Consider the following 17,891-nt stretch of genomic DNA (forward strand, 5'->3'; position numbering starts at 1 on the left):
GCACCGTGGCCCATCGAAGGTGGGTAAGATATTTGTTTGTAGTTTCAGAAAACTTAAATTATTGTGTCTATTTCTGAAATTATATATTGACATATGTAGTCTAACCTATGTAGAGAAAAAACATCATGCAATACTCTTTTTTTTGTTTTATTTGTTTGTTTACCGTTGTTGTTTTCAGAATCCTGAACGTGACAGCTGTTATTTCTCTCTGAGCACTGTACAAGGTAAAGTGTTAATAAAAGATTCAAGTTTTTGACTTGCAAAAAAATGATGATGACAATGCATGTAATCTTTTGGGAAGTTTAATAATTGAAATTAATGAATTAATAAACATTTTCATGTAAAATAAATTAAAGTTAGAGTCGTGGTTAAAGGTAGTTAAAAGTTAGGCCGAAAAATAAAATGAAACTTTCAACTAAAGTTAAAAAGTGAACCAAATTAAGTTTGTCAGTATTGTGATGTCAGTTCTGCTCCACAGTAAAGTGCCATCATGGGAGATGGTGAAATGGAGTGTTTCGGCCCGGCGGCCATTTACCTCCGGAAAACAGAAAGAGAGAGAATCGAGGCTCAGAACACCCCCTTTGATGCCAAAACAGCGTTCTTTGTGGTAGATGCAGATGAGATGTACCTGAAGGGTACTCTTGTTAGTAAAGAGGGTGGCAAAGCTACTGTCAAAACTCACAGTGGGAAAGTAAGTATCATGGTATCAAGTATCATATCATATAAAAAACTATTTCATATGTTACTGTGCTTGAGTCTCCAGTAAAATATTTTACAAATATTTGTACAAAAAGTCTCATCATTCTTCTGATTACTAATTAATGTCCAATACAGACTGTCACGGTAAAAGAAGATGAAATCTTCCCCATGAATCCTCCCAAGTTTGACAAAATTGAGGACATGGCCATGATGACCCACCTCAATGAACCTTGTGTGCTGTATAACCTCAAAGAGCGTTACGCAGCATGGATGATCTACGTAAGTCTAAGTAAATCATGTTTTATTCCTAGTATGGGAGGGCAGCATTGTAAAACTGGACTATCTATCTCTGTTTCAGACCTACTCTGGCTTGTTCTGCGTCACTGTCAATCCATACAAGTGGCTCCCAGTGTACGACGCAGTTGTTGTGGGTGGATACAGAGGCAAAAAGAGGATTGAAGCCCCACCTCACATCTTCTCCATCTCTGACAACGCCTACCAGTTCATGCTCACTGGTAAGTGGATTCTGGAAGTGTGTCAATACACGAGCATTAAAAAGATGCACTTTACACTAAAAGAAAAAAGAAAAATGCACTTTACAATAACTACTATGAAGTAGTAGTGTATAATTCATTGCCTATAAATTGTATAAGTTGTGACGATGTTAACATAAATAAGTTAAATGCAAACAGTATGTATGCCATTTTATTTAATTTATTGTGCAAAAAATAATTGTTTACTTAGTATAAAAGAGGACTGATAATGTTTTATGCTCAATTTTTGTATGTTTAGTGAACAACTAGCTAGTAAATCATACCTTGCTGAGGTTTTCAACTGATGCAAATCCTTTCATAAAGTTCAAGAATACATTAATTTAGTTATTTATAGGAACCATTATTCTGCATTATTCTAGTAAAGTCACCTTTATTTTTATAGCGCTTTATGCAATACAGATTGCTTAAAAGTAGCTTGACAGAGTTAACCAGGAATAATGTAGAATCAATGTAAATGTATGGCTTATCATCTGAAATATGTTAGTAGCAGCAACTTTACATGGCTGCTTAATCTAACGTTAACCTAGAGAAATGTGCGTTTTTGAAGTGCTCACTGCAGGACAGATGGAGGCGCTCTTAAAATACTCCCTCATTTTTGGTCATACAGATAAGAGTAATACTTTCAAACCTGTAAAGACTCATTTGTGTGCACTCACAATAACAACAAAACAATTTTCCTAAAATAATGAAAGCAAACAAGATGCGCTTTCTGCCATCTTGGTCTCTGTGAAATTGAGCACGTCAAAAAAAAAAAAAAAAATTAACGAAACACTGGTGTATACTTGAAAATTCAAATGGAAAACAAGTATTCTCAGATTATGTAATCCATATGAAACATGCATAAAGGCGCATCCACTGCTGCAGAGATGACGAGTCAGTGTTGCCTAATTCATCCCTTAAACTGAAAGCAAAGAAAGCAGTCGTTTTTCAATAACTTATAAAAATGTTAATGCAGCCTCCTTACTGTTTTTCTCTGGCACATTCTTGATCATTACTTCTGCCGGTGTGCTGTGGTAAGCTTTATGTGCACGCTTAAGCACTTATTAGGCAATGTAGGAAATTAAAGTCTCATTATTATGATTTAAATGGTTTGTTAATAAATGTGCGATTTGTTGACTAATGCTTAAAATGAATGACTACTAGTTGAACAGAAAAATCTTTAGTGGAGGTCAGCTCTACTAAAAATACTTTACAAACACTTACTTTCAAGTTAATATAGAGTGCAACCTATTCTGCAAACCCTGATAAAATCCCACGGTTTATTTTCAGATCGTGAGAACCAGTCTGTCCTGATTACGTGAGTAAATATTGCTCTGATGGAATAAGCTAAAGCTTTTCAATTATATGCATAAATTAATTGAAAATGTATGACTAAAACATGATCTTGTATCAATCTCCAGTGGAGAATCTGGTGCAGGGAAGACTGTGAACACAAAACGTGTCATTCAGTACTTTGCAACTGTTGGTGCGATGTCTGGACCGAAGAAGCCAGAACCAGTCCCTGGAAAAATGCAGGTTAGTAAATACCTATTCTAGATGGTGTAATTGATTACAGTATTTGTGCTTCACCTCATACCTACTAACTACTGCCCATCAATTATATTAGGGATCACTGGAGGACCAAATCGTGGCAGCCAACCCTCTGCTGGAGGCTTATGGTAATGCCAAGACTGTGAGGAACGACAACTCCTCTCGTTTTGTAAGTTGCACTTATGAATCATTATAACATTGTACAACATCAGTCACACTTTCAAAACTGCTAAACAGCTGAGCTTTTGTAAATGATTTCAATCTCTGTAGGGTAAATTCATCAGGATTCACTTTGGCACCACTGGAAAACTGGCCTCAGCTGATATTGAAACTTGTGAGTCCATACGGTTTTAAGCCAAATATTTTTATTTGGAGACTAACAACAAAAAATTAATCAACTGAACTCAATTGAACTTTTTTCACCACTTTTTACAGATTTGCTGGAAAAGTCCAGAGTAACATTCCAGCTGTCTGCTGAGAGGAGTTACCACATCTTCTACCAGCTCATGACTGGACACAAGCCAGAGCTGCTCGGTGAGAAATCTACAGGATTGTGTGTTTCAGTTATTTCCTAGTTTGAGAGCACTGTTAACATGCTGCACATCAACTCTTTATAGAGGCCCTGCTCATCACCACCAACCCTTATGACTATCCAATGATCAGCCAGGGTGAAATCACTGTCAAGAGCATCAATGATGTGGAAGAGTTCATTGCCACAGATGTATGTGGACAACTCAGTTTTTATTATTATTACTAGTGGTATATTCAGATTACAAGCAATGTATCTGGCACTAAATTAAAGAGAAGAACAATAGCATGAACTGGTGTAAATACTGCATGACATGCAATATAAACTGCATATTAATGCACTCAAACATTATTTGGGTCTGTGTAAAAACAGACTGCCATTGACATTCTGGGCTTCACTGCTGATGAGAAAATCAGCATCTACAAGCTGACAGGTGCTGTGATGCATCATGGAAACATGAAGTTCAAACAGAAGCTTGTTTTGTATTTCTTCCATTTCCGAATCACTGAGGGTAGGGTGTATTACTAACACAAATTAGAATGCAAACATTGACTTCATTAGTGAAAGTAATGCATTAAAACTGTTCTTCCTCAGTGGCCGATAAAATTGCTTACCTCTTGGGCCTTAACTCTGCTGACATGCTGAAAGCTCTGTGCTTCCCCAGAGTGAAGGTCGGGAATGAGATGGTGACCAAAGGCCAGACAGTACCACAGGTGATAACTTACCTTATCAATAGATGAAAAAAACCTAGAAATGTCCCATAGACCTTCAGAAAACATTAAAATAAAAAGTCTAATATCAATTACACTGACCTTTGAATTTCTCAGGTGAACAACGCAGTCTCAGCTCTCTGCAAGTCTATCTATGAGAAAATGTTTTTGTGGATGGTCGTCCGTATCAATGAGATGTTGGACACCAAGCAGCCTAGACAGTTCTTCATTGGTGTGCTGGACATCGCTGGATTTGAGATCTTTGATGTGAGCATCAATCATTAATGTCTGTGCAAGAATTATGACATGAAAGTTAACAGTCAGTTGCAAGAACTTCTTTCTGTTTTATTATCAGTTCAACAGCTTGGAGCAGCTTTGCATCAACTTCACAAATGAGAAACTGCAACAGTTCTTCAACCACCACATGTTTGTTCTGGAGCAAGAAGAGTACAAGAAAGAAGGCATTGAATGGGAGTTCATTGACTTTGGTATGGACTTGGCTGCCTGCATTGAGCTCATTGAGAAGGTAAGAGGATATTCTGTAAATTAAAATGACTATTCACATTGTGTCTGCACTTAAGTGAAAATATTTCTTCAACAGCCAATGGGTATCTTCTCCATCCTTGAAGAGGAGTGCATGTTCCCAAAGGCAACAGACACAAGCTTCAAAAACAAGCTGCATGACCAGCATCTGGGAAAATGTGCAGCTTTCCAGAAGCCCAAGCCTGCCAAAGGTAAGGCAGAGGCCCACTTCTCTCTGGTGCACTACGCCGGCACTGTGGACTACAACATTGTTGGCTGGTTGGACAAGAACAAGGATCCACTGAATGACTCTGTCGTGCAACTCTACCAAAAGTCATCGCTCAAAGTGCTGGCCTTCCTGTATGCCGCTCATGGAGCTGCTGAAGGTATGAGCATCTGCATTTCCTGAATTCTTCGATATAAATTTTCAATGACGTGCAAAACAGAGAAAGGATAGCTGTATCTTAATGTAGCACACTAAGTGATCACACATTCTACACTTCATAAAAACATATCAAGTATATCTATGAACGATGATGACAGAGCAGTTAATATCTGTCAATATCAGATATCAATCTATTGAACAGCTTAATATAAAGCAAAATAAAATCAATAATAACATATTTCTTTGACATAAAACAGCTGAGGGCGGTGGAAAGAAAGGCAAGAAGAAGGGTGGTTCCTTCCAGACTGTGTCTGCACTTTTTAGGGTAAACATAATTCTCTCTTTTAATGAAGGATGTGAACATCTTCTCCATTAAAAACTGAACTAATCTCATTAACATTTCCACAGGAGAACTTGGGTAAGCTGATGACTAACCTGAGGAGCACTCACCCTCACTTTGTGCGCTGCTTGATTCCTAATGAATCCAAGACTCCAGGTAAACTTGATCCCCAAAGAATCAAATGCATCACAGTTTTGAAAATATCTCTGGAACCTTAACAATATTTGCATTGCAGGTCTGATGGAGAACTTCCTGGTTATTCACCAGCTCAGGTGTAATGGTGTTCTGGAGGGTATCAGAATCTGCAGGAAGGGTTTCCCCAGCAGAATCCTCTATGGTGACTTCAAGCAGAGGTAAGTACACCACACCTGTTTCAACCTATTAATTAGAGATAATACACCACCTAATCTTAACCATATTTCAAAATTTTTGGCTTCACCAAAAATAAATCTTACTTTTATGTCTTCTAGGTACAAAGTATTAAATGCTAGTGTCATCCCTGAGGGACAGTTCATTGACAACAAAAAGGCTTCAGAGAAACTCTTGGGCTCTATTGATGTTGACCACACCCAATACAAGTTTGGACACACCAAGGTGAGTTACCCAGTAAATATCCTTCACCACCAAAACCAAAAGGACTCTAATTATAAATAATGGCATTATTATTTCCATCATTCCATTGAAATTAAATCTTAATGCTACACCACACATCGCATCTAAACTTTTTGCTGTGGACAAATGTGACCAATCACGGAAAGTAGGGACACAAGTCGGTTCTGGGGCATTTTGAGTTATTCATAGATTCTGAAAGTGTCCAAGCTTTCCAATGATGTGTAACACAAAATCTAATAATATTTGGAGAAGTTGTGGCCATTTGAAGGTAGGCACTCAAAAAAAGATTGTGCAGTTCTCACCTGTTCTCACCTGCTGGGAGTGACAATAGGGCTCATTTACATCTCATTTAGATAAGCCATACCCCCTGTAAAGCTCCCACCTGTAAAGCTGCATGGTTGCATAGCAACGACAGACGCAACAGGAAAAATCGGACCTAAGGTCTAAACATGGACTAAACATGAGATAACGTGTACGTGTTCGTAGAATGAACACAAAACGACAAACTTTGATGTTTATGGAAACTCACCCCATAAGAAACAGAAAAGTATTCTTGCAGATCTCATTGCCTCCAATGAAATAAGTCATTCGGGCACACTTTCTCTTTGTCGGGGTCTTCTTTGTGGATGTAACCATCTCCGAAGTTTGCACTATGCGTCTGTTTGCCTCTAAATGTCCAATAATTCGCATGTCCTGCCACTCTTTTTCCGCAGCTAAAGAATCCAGCCGTATGTTGTACATAATGTCTGGAGAAAGCTTCTGGCTACAGGACTGTCTCCCATGCAGAGAGTTCTCTTTTCTCCTCATGTAGCATTTACAGTCAAAGTTACGGATTTTCCCCATTTCTCTGTCTTTATCCCCATCAAATGTTACTATCATTATAGCCTCTGATATCTTACGGTCCAACTCGTCTGACGCCAGTCTGATACATTCTTCCTCGTCTTCATCTTCGTTCAGTTGTAGATTAGGGATATTATTCAGTCTTATTATGCCGCTTTCATCGTCGCTCAGATCGTCTTCAGAATCAGTGAGCGCTTGTTCATAAGCATCCAGCTTGTCGAAGAAGTACTTCAAAATATTTTCGGTGTAACAGCCACGGTTCAGCTCATCGGCGATAATCTTTGCGGCGTCCATCTTCATTGAATTTTGATATCAGCTAGAGCCGGCCAGAGCGCTGCATAATAATTAGCCATGCTTCCCTTGGAGGGCGGGGGCAATAACAAAAGAAACAAAAGCCGGCTTATCCAGTATGGAAATACACACAGACAATGACACGCCCCTACTGCGTGCTAGAATCTCCGAAAAACAAGCCGATTTCAACCTCAAAATGTACGCTTTTAAATATACCAATACTGCTATCTCAAACACGGAGAGGCTTCTTCGTGATCTCAACTAACAGATTCTGCAAAAAAACGAAAATCACCAATTTTGAAGAAAAAAAAAAACGCTTCTTTCTCATTTTGCTCTAAAGTTGTGCTGACGACTTGTGTCACTGGTTTCCGTGACGGGTCACAAATCTTCCTGAAGCTGTTCAGTAGGGGTTCAGGTCAAGGCTTTGTGCCAGTTATGTTTTTCCACACCAGATAAGGCAAAACAATTCTATATGGATCCCCTTTGGGAAATTATTTTGCCTCCTCAAACTAAAAGCAAAGAATTCCCTTAACTGTCTGTTCTATATAACTTGACTTTAACTTCATTATAATGGGCGATATAATGTAACCCAGGTCTCTGTCACTGTACCACTAATACCTTTTTATTATTCTTGTAGGTGTTCTTCAAAGCTGGTCTGTTGGGTACTCTTGAGGAGATGAGAGATGAGAAACTAGCAACGCTCGTTACCATGACTCAGGCTTTGTGCCGTGGATACGTCATGAGGAAGGAGTTTGTCAAAATGATGGAAAGGAGGTACAATCTACTTACAAAACTGTTTGGAACACAACTGTTTAGTACCACAGATTGATAATGACTGATTTACTGATTACAATTTACACAGAGAATCAATTTATTCCATCCAATACAACATCCGTTCATTCATGAATGTCAAACATTGGCCATGGATGAAGCTCTACTTCAAGATCAAGCCTCTTCTGAAGAGTGCAGAAACTGAGAAAGAAATGGCAGCCATGAAGGAAAACTATGAAAAAATGAAGGAGGATTTGACAAAGGCATTAGCTAAAAAGAAGGAGCTTGAGGAGAAAATGGTGTCACTTATTCAAGAGAAAAACGACCTTCAGCTGCAAGTAACAGCTGTGAGTATTTCAGCACTTATTGATCCTAATATGGATCCTATAGCTATGAACATAAGTCATTAACTACATCCATGTCAATGAACAGGAATCTGAAAACCTCTCTGATGCTGAGGAGAGATGTGAAGGACTCATCAAAAGCAAGATCCAGCTCGAGGCCAAACTCAAAGAGACAAACGAGAGACTGGAGGATGAGGAGGAAATCAATGCTGAACTGACTGCCAAGAAGAGGAAACTGGAGGATGAATGCTCCGAGCTAAAGAAAGACATTGATGACCTGGAGCTCACCTTGGCAAAAGTGGAGAAGGAAAAGCATGCAACAGAAAATAAAGTCAGTATTTTTTGACATTGTCAAATTGCTGATTGTGATTCAGGCTCTTGAGAATGAAACCATAATCAATGCTTCCATTTAGGTGAAAAAACCTGACAGAGGAGATGGCCTCTCAGGATGAGAGCATCGCCAAGTTGACCAAAGAGAAGAAAGCCCTCCAAGAGGCACACCAGCAGACTCTTGATGACCTTCAGGCAGAGGAAGACAAAGTCAACACTCTGACTAAAGCGAAGACAAAGCTTGAGCAGCAAGTTGATGATGTACGATGTTTGGCATGAGAATGAGACCATCAATAGAAGCTAATTAATTTTGTTGTTATCTACCAGATCTTAAAGCTCTGGTTTCTATCACAATAGCTTGAGGGCTCACTGGAACAAGAGAAGAAGCTCCGTATGGACCTTGAGAGAGCCAAGAGAAAGCTTGAGGGTGATCTGAAACTGGCCCAGGAGTCCATAATGGACCTGGAGAACGAAAAACAGCAATCAGATGAGAAGATCAAAAAGTGAGCAGACATTGAATGTTTGAAGTTTACACAATTACACAACATAAGTATTTGGCACATTCTACAAAACAATACTTTCAAAACAGGAAGGACTTTGAGATAAGTCAACTTCTCAGCAAGATTGAGGATGAACGGTCTTTGGGAGCACAGCTTCAGAAGAAAATCAAAGAACTTCAGGTAATGCTGACCTAAATCTTGTCTATGTGAAACTGTAAAGTTTTTGTATAGCTGGGCATTATACATTTCATTATAACATTACATTACAGTACATTATAAATTTCACATTTTTTTGTCTCAATTAGGCCCGTATCGAGGAGCTGGAAGAGGAAATTGAGGCAGAGCGAGCTGCTCGTGCTAAAGTGGAGAAGCAGAGAGCTGATCTCTCCAGGGAACTTGAAGAGATCAGCGAGAGGCTTGAGGAAGCTGGTGGTGCCACTGCTGCCCAGATTGAGATGAACAAGAAGCGTGAAGCTGAATTCCAGAAGTTGCGTCGTGATCTGGAAGAGTCTACCTTGCAGCATGAAGCTACAGCTGCAGCTCTCCGAAAGAAGCAGGCAGACAGTGTGGCTGAACTCGGAGAACAGATCGACAACCTCCAGCGGGTCAAGCAGAAGCTGGAGAAGGAAAAGAGTGAATACAAGATGGAGATTGATGACTTGACAAGCAACATGGAGGCTGTGGCTAAAGCAAAGGTAATGTCATTAGAGAGTCATTAAATATAAACGCATCTTTACAAACATCTGCATATAACCCTGTACATTTTAAGGCTAATTTAGAGAAGATGTGCCGTACCCTGGAAGACCAGCTGAGTGAAATCAAGACCAAGAGTGATGAAAATGTTCGTCAGCTGAACGACATAAATGCACAACGTGCAAGACTTCAGACTGAAAATGGTAAGCCATGGCAAATAAGTTACTCATGTAAAAACCTTAAAAATTTTATTACAAAGTTTCTCTGTTATTAAATTTCAAAGTAATATTTCTAATGTGATTTAGGTGAATTTAGCCGCCAACTGGAAGAGAAAGAAGCACTTGTTTCACAGCTAACTAGAGGAAAACAGGCTTATACACAGCAAATTGAGGAACTCAAAAGGCATATTGAGGAAGAAGTAAAGGTAGAGTTATACAAAATTAATGAGTTAATTAATTTTGAAAATTAAGTTTTGATAATCTAAGTAATTGTATAGATTGCAATTTTGGGAAACTCAGAATATACTGCCTTACAGGCCAAGAATGCTCTGGCCCATGCGGTTCAGTCTGCACGTCATGACTGTGACTTGCTCAGAGAGCAGTATGAGGAGGAGCAGGAGGCCAAAGCTGAACTCCAGCGTGGAATGTCTAAGGCCAACAGTGAGGTGGCTCAGTGGAGAACCAAATATGAGACTGATGCCATCCAACGCACTGAGGAGCTTGAGGAAGCCAAGTAAATACAGCAAAGATCAATGTCTCCAGCACCCTACATTTAATATCACAAATGTTAGTTTGATATCATCATTTCATACCACTTTCTTCAGGAAAAAGCTTGCCCAGCGTCTGCAGGATGCTGAAGAATCCATTGAAGCGGTGAACTCCAAGTGTGCCTCTCTGGAAAAGACCAAACAGAGACTTCAGGGTGAAGTAGAGGACCTCATGATTGATGTGGAGAGGGCAAATTCATTGGCTGCCAACCTTGACAAGAAGCAGAGAAATTTTGACAAGGTGAGAAGGATGTGGACAATCTTTAAATCTAAATCTTGATCCATTGACTTGGCTAATTAATAATGATTACCTTTTTCTTCAGGTCCTAGCAGAGTGGAAACAGAAGTATGAGGAAAGCCAGGCTGAACTAGAAGGTGCACAGAAAGAAGCTCGTTCTCTCAGCACTGAGCTGTTCAAAATGAAGAACTCCTATGAAGAAGCTCTTGACCACCTTGAGACCCTGAAGAGGGAGAACAAGAATCTGCAACGTAAATGCCAATTTTTTTAAAACAATTATTAAAAAGAGAAAAGCATTATAACAGTAAGTTTTCAATTCTGATTACAATTCTGCTATTCTTAACCCTTTAGAGGAAATTTCTGACCTCACTGAGCAGCTTGGAGAGACTGGAAAGAGCATTCATGAGTTAGAGAAAGCCAAGAAGACAGTGGAGTCTGAGAAATCAGAAATCCAGACTGCACTTGAAGAGGCAGAGGTGCCATTCCTTTACTACTATATTAACATTACACTGTTGCTTGAATAATTTAAAACACTATATATGGAGTGATTCAAAACAGTATATGATAAAATTCTGCTAAATGTCTCTTTCTAAATCACTCATAAATATGCTGCAATGAATTACATGGGCTATATCATATTTTGACAATATTGATAGAAATGTTTGCCCTTTTTCCTTATAGGGCACCCTGGAGCATGAAGAGTCCAAGATTCTTCGTGTGCAGCTGGAGCTGAACCAGGTGAAGAGTGAGATTGACAGGAAGCTGGCTGAGAAGGACGAGGAGATGGAACAGATCAAGAGGAACAGCCAAAGAGTGATCGATTCTATGCAGAGCACTCTGGACTCTGAGGTCAGGAGCAGAAATGATGCCCTGAGAGTCAAAAAGAAGATGGACGGAGATCTGAATGAGATGGAGATCCAGCTTAGTCATGCCAACCGCCAGGCTGCTGAAGCCCAGAAACAGCTCAGGAACTTTCAAGGACAACTCAAGGTATCTTTCTGTAGAATGAGGAACACATATTAAATATTTGATAATATGATGCATGAATGAACTAAAGCATGACAAGTAATAAATAAAAGAACTTTTGCAACAGGATGCCCAACTGCACCTAGATGAAGCTGTCAGAGGACAGGAGGACATGAAGGAGCAGGTGGCCATGGTGGAGCGCAGGAATAACCTGATGCAAGCAGAGATTGAGGAGCTGAGAGCTGCACTGGAGCAAACAGAGAGAGGCCGCAAAGTGGCGGAGCAGGAGCTGGTGGATGCCAGCGAGCGTGTGGGACTGCTGCACTCACAAGTACAGAAAAACTATACTTGGAGCAAATTCAGGTTACATGATTACAGAGTTTTAGTTAAATGTACACTAAACTACTTGCTTAAATCCCACAGAATACAAGTCTTATTAACACCAAGAAGAAGCTTGAGGCTGATCTGGTCCAGGTTCAAGGTGAGGTGGATGATGCAGTCCAGGAGGCCAGAAACGCAGAGGAGAAGGCCAAGAAGGCCATCACTGATGTGAGCGCTTACATTCTGTTGCTCTATTTTAATTTAAATAGTGACCATTTAGCTACATGTGGTGACACAGGGAACCTTCATGGAAGGCATTTCAGTCTATATTGGCTAGTTCATTTGAATTGGCTTATATTTCAGGCTGCCATGATGGCTGAGGAGCTGAAGAAGGAGCAGGACACCAGTGCTCATCTGGAGAGGATGAAGAAGAACCTGGAGGTGACTGTCAAAGACCTGCAGCACCGTCTGGATGAGGCTGAGAGTCTGGCCATGAAGGGTGGAAAGAAACAGCTCCAGAAACTGGAGTCCAGGGTAAATTACAAGCTAAATACAGACTTATGTGAACTGGGTATGGTAGAGATTTGACAGATGACAACAATAACTCTCTACCGGGTGCGTGAGTTGGAGGCTGAAGTTGAAGCTGAACAGAGACGTGGTGCAGATGCTGTGAAAGGAGTGCGCAAATATGAAAGGAGAGTGAAGGAGCTCACCTACCAGGTAAAACTACACTGGATTTAGACACTTTCATTTCATTATAATATACATAGTTTAACTAAGACCATCAACAATACTTACACCCAAAGACTGAGGAAGACAAGAAGAATGTGATCCGACTGCAGGATCTGGTAGACAAACTGCAGCTGAAAGTGAAGGCCTACAAGCGCCAGGCTGAAGAAGCTGTAAGTCTAATGTCAAAGGTCTTGAATGTGAATTTTTGACATTTTCTATTCAATACATTCAGTGCCATGAATGCAGTGCTTTGAAAGGGGTTGGATGTCTTGTCATGCTAACAGGAGGAGCAGGCCAACACTCACCTGTCCAGGTACAGGAAGGTGCAGCACGAGCTGGAGGAGTCTCAGGAGCGCGCTGACATTGCTGAGTCCCAGGTCAACAAGCTGAGAGCCAAGAGCCGTGAAGCTGGGAAGGTAACAACCCTTACCAAAAAGTAGTATACTTCAAGTTTATTTTATTAAGTATACTTAAGTAAAGCTCAAGTATATTTAGACTTTTTGTAAGTATAAGCCAAGTACACTTAAATGTCATTTAAAGTATATTTCTGAGGAGTACATAAATCCTATTTCTGAGAAGTACATTAAAAGTAAACTAAAAGCATACTTTCCTATTTTTAGTTTAAAAGAAGTATACTAATAGCACACTTGAATAAACTTATTTTTCGTAAGGGAACAGATGACAATTATGTAGACAAAAAGTGACTTTTTACACATACAATTTTTAAAACATTTTAAACAAAATCTAATTATATTATTTTGCATTTCAAGACTAAAGATGAAGAATGAAGACAAGAAACTACACCTACAAGCAAGCATATAATATGACTGTCTTGTGCTGAGTTTTCCTGTGTCCATTAAAAAGGCATAATTTTACTTTGTTCTCCATTATTTTTTCCACATTTCTAATTTTATCACATTCTCAATCACTGTTTTAAAAGACAATCCATGAGGCACGATGTGGTAAAGAACACAATTGCAAAAGTAACAAAAAGAACCCAAAAACAAAAAGCAGGAAAAAAATAAACAGGAAACAGACTAAACGTCATTATGAAAATCGTCTCAGGTTACGCATGTTACCATGGTTCCCTGAGGATAGGTTCAGTGTGACCAGTGTCTGAAGCATGAATGCAAAAATGACAATGAACTTGGCATGGCCAGGCGGCAGCCTATAATGTCACTACTAGTGTGACTGCAAATATAAAGTGGTAAAGAGACGCAGCGTCTCGTTCCAGCTCATACGGGCTGCTATGGGGAACGCAACAGCCATGCCGCCATGCTGAAGGGATGAGTGCCCAAGAATTGACTTGAGTCAACTCAAAGGAATGAACATCCCTAAATCCACCAGCAGTCATAGACTAGAGCTCCTGAATGGATGCCTCAAAAAGTGAGTGAAGCTTAACTATTCCGGTGCCCCACAGAGTGGAAGCCTCAGTACTCTCATAGTGAGAGGAAGGCTACTAACACTACACATTAAGATCAATAGCTTAATAGGTTCCCAGAGAACCTCCAGCACATTAATCTACTGCACTACCATGTGGCTCCAAGAGTGAAGGTCCCAAAACAATCTGTTTCTGTCAAAAACACTAGAAAATGCAGTATCCTCACAAGAAAAATGCAAGGGCGTAGGTTTGTGTTTGACATTGGTTGGGACATAAAACCAGACCCCAACCACCCAATCATTTTCACATTTATGATAGACCTTTTATTGCATTTCATCTAAAGTTTAATGAAATATTATTAAATAATCATTAAAGTTAAATTAAATATCATTAAATATATATTATGGTAGCCAACATATTCATAATTCATAAACAGCTTTTTATGTTAATATGTTTAACAGACACCACAATTTTGTTAACCAACAACATTACAGTAGCATCAGAGCACTGGGTGTCTTAATCACACATCACTTTATTTGAATATTAATCGAACTGGACCCAAGATAACTCTACTGTTGCTGTAGTAACAAACACAAAATTTCATGTGCCTCTGATTGACAGATAAGTCACATGCTCTTATTTTATTTTGTGGGTATTTCATAGTACTGAGACTGCTCTCATCAGTTACAAATGACCTGCTCTTATCATCTGATCATGGTTGTATTTCTCTATCAGTGCTACTTGAGCTTAGTGTTGCATTCAACTCTATCTACCACAACATTCTTTTAGTGGAACTGAATTGGCATGGTTCAAATTATACTTATCTGACCATCATCAATTCATATCAGTGATTGAGAAGGTTTCATATCGATCACAAGTACAGAATGAGTACCACAAGGCTCAGTACTATGATTGTTGCTTTTCACTTTTCATATGTTACCCTTGGGACATATTATCAGGTGTTAGCATTCACTGTTATGCTCATGATACTCAGCTCTATATTTCTTCGTGGCTCAAGTGAAACATACCAATTCACAAAATGGAATGCATAGTTGATATAAAAAAACTGGATGATTAGTAATTTCCTACTGCTAAATTCTGAAAAAAAAACAAAGGTGTAAATTATTGGATCAAAACCTTCACATGTACACTGAACAAAATTATAAACGCGACACTTTTGTTTTTGCCCCCATTTTTCATGAGCTGAACTCAATGATCTAAGACTTTTTCTATGTACACAAAAGGCCTATTTCTCTCAAATATTGTTCACAAATCTGTCTAAATCTGTGTTAGTGAGCACTTCACCTTTGCCGAGATAATCCATCCACCTCACAGTTGTGGAATATCAAATTGCTTATTAGACAGCATGATTATAGCACAGGTGTGCCTTAGGCTGGCCACAATAAAGGCCACTCTAAAATGTGTAGTTTTACTGTATTGGGGAGTCCAGGGGGCTCCGAAAACCAGTCAGTATCTGGTGTGACGACCATTTACCTCACGCAGTGCAACACATCTCCTTCGCATAGAGTTGATCAGGTTGTTGACTGTGGCCTGTGGAATGTTGGTCCACTCCTCTTCAATGGCTGTGCAAAGTTGCTGGATATTGGCAGGAACTGGAACATGCTGTCGTATACACCGATCCAGAGCATCCCAAACATGCACAGTAGGTGACATGTCTGGTGAGTATGCTGGCCATGCAAGAATTGGGATGTTTTCAGCTTCCAGGAATTGTGTTCAGATCCTTGCAACATGGGGCCGTGCATTATCATGCCGCAACATGAGGTGATGGTCATGGAGGAATGGCACAACAATGGGCCTCATGCTCTCGTCACGGTATCTCTGTATATTCAAAATGCCATCAATAAAATGCACTTGTGTTCATTGTCCATAACATACGCCTGCCCATACCATAACCCCACCATCACCATGGGCCACTCGATCCACAACGTTGACATCAGCAAACCGCTCACCCACACGACGCCATACACGCTGTCTGCCATCTGCCCTGTACAGTGAAAACCGGGATTCATCCGTAAAGAGAACACCTCTCCAAAGTGCCAGACGCCATCGAATGTGAGCATTTGACCACTCAAGTCGGTTGCGACGACGAACTGCAGTCAGTTCAAGACCCCGATGAGGACGACGAGGATGCAGATGAGCTTCCCTTAGATGGTTTCTGACAGTTTGTGCAGAAATTCTTTGGTTATGCAAACCAACTGTTGCAGCAGCTGTCCGTGTGGCTGGTCTCAGACGATCTTGGAGGTGAAGATACTGGATGTGGAGGTCCTGGGATGGTGTGGTTACACGTGGTCTATGGTTGTGAGGCCAGTTGGATGTACTGCCAAGTTCTCTGAAACGCCTCTGGAGACGGCTTATGGTAGAGAAAATTTACATTCAATTCATGGTATTGAAGGTGGGAGAGAGCGCTGTACATTCACTCCCCCCACCTACAATCCCTGCCAGTACGAGACTCAAACCCGCAACCTTTTGGGTTAAGAGTCTGACTCTCTAACCATTAGGCCATGACCCCACCCCCACCCCACCCCACCCCCCCCAAAAAAAAACAATTGGAGTGGACTGAGCAAGCCCCGTCTCCAGCTCCGTGATCCAAAAATCAATTTCATATGTAGCCCCCGGATAGGGGACGTATCAGATATTAAACTGATAAGAACAGATACAGATACTACAAAAAAGCTGCTTTACAACAGAATTGAATTTGTTTGCATTATTGAAACACCATTTTTCCTGTTTAACACAGTAAAGCTGCTTTGACACAATCTGTATTGTATAAAGCACTATATAAATAAAGGTGACTTGACTTGTTGGAGAAACAGTCATTTCAGACATGACAGGACATTATGAAAATGCACCCCACTTCCTAAATCTCATGTTTGATTATTTCGGTGTATGTGCCAGGGTTAGGCAAAATTCAGAATTGGAGAATCAGTTCCCTTTCAATTCAGCAGTTGGAATTTGATTTTAACTGGCCACATCCAGTTGATCTGGTATTCGAATTGGAATAAAAGGAAGAGGAATTGACAAATTCAGCACAGGTAATGGATTCTGGAACATGTTCTACCACCCTGGGTACCAAATTATCATTACACTGTCAAAATCATGATTTTTCACAAAGACCATAGTCTTTTCACTTTGCTGGGTCTATCGCTGTTGGTTGGGCATTCACATTAACATAACCACAGCCCAGCAGACAGAAATAGAACTTTACATCAAAAAAATGCAGAACTTTAAAGAGTATGGCATTCGGTAGTAACTGAGTTTTAATTTTTCTTTCACATCGTATGCAATTTGTACTTAAATGGATCCTAGCAAGCCACAATATTTTTTTCATTTGAACAGCAGAGACATATTTAGCCAAGCATAGAAAAATTACTGCCATTTCCTTCCAAACAAGAAAAATACTTTCAATATACTACCTTAAACCAAGTGTTATAAGATAAAACAAGACTCATTAAACAAGACTTACTGATTGTTCCCTTCAAGCCTTCACTGTTACTTGTATGGATAAGTGACCTAAACCTCATAATACAAACAGCAGCCCTTGCTGTGCTATTTTTATGATTTTTCCATATAAGCACATGCTGTTTATAACTTTGTGAGTCATAATATCACTATGAGTCCAGTTTATTTCATCCCATGACTACTGAGATTTAATTGCCCAATAAAAAAACCTGTTAGAGATATTATTTTTCATTTGGAAGGATAAACTGTTACAGTCCATCTCTGACAATAAATCTTTTAGGTTTTCTGATTTTAATTTTATCTCCTGCTGGCAAAAGATGGGAGAATTCTTGGAAAAGCTGAACTGCATGGAAATGA

General features: G+C 39.8%; 2 pseudogenes; one reads left to right on the forward strand and one right to left on the reverse strand.

The window, feature by feature from the left end:
* The first annotated feature begins 178 nt into the window (after positions 1 to 178).
* LOC109048407 lies at positions 179 to 13,548 on the forward strand (annotated as a pseudogene).
* A 2,999-nt stretch (positions 13,549 to 16,547) lies between these two features.
* LOC122149096 lies at positions 16,548 to 16,763 on the reverse strand (annotated as a pseudogene).
* Between the last annotated feature and the right edge of the window lie 1,128 nt (positions 16,764 to 17,891).

The sequence above is a fragment of the Cyprinus carpio genome, chromosome A20 (assembly GCF_018340385.1).
Source record: "Cyprinus carpio isolate SPL01 chromosome A20, ASM1834038v1, whole genome shotgun sequence".
NCBI classification, from domain to species: Eukaryota; Metazoa; Chordata; class Actinopteri; order Cypriniformes; family Cyprinidae; genus Cyprinus; species Cyprinus carpio.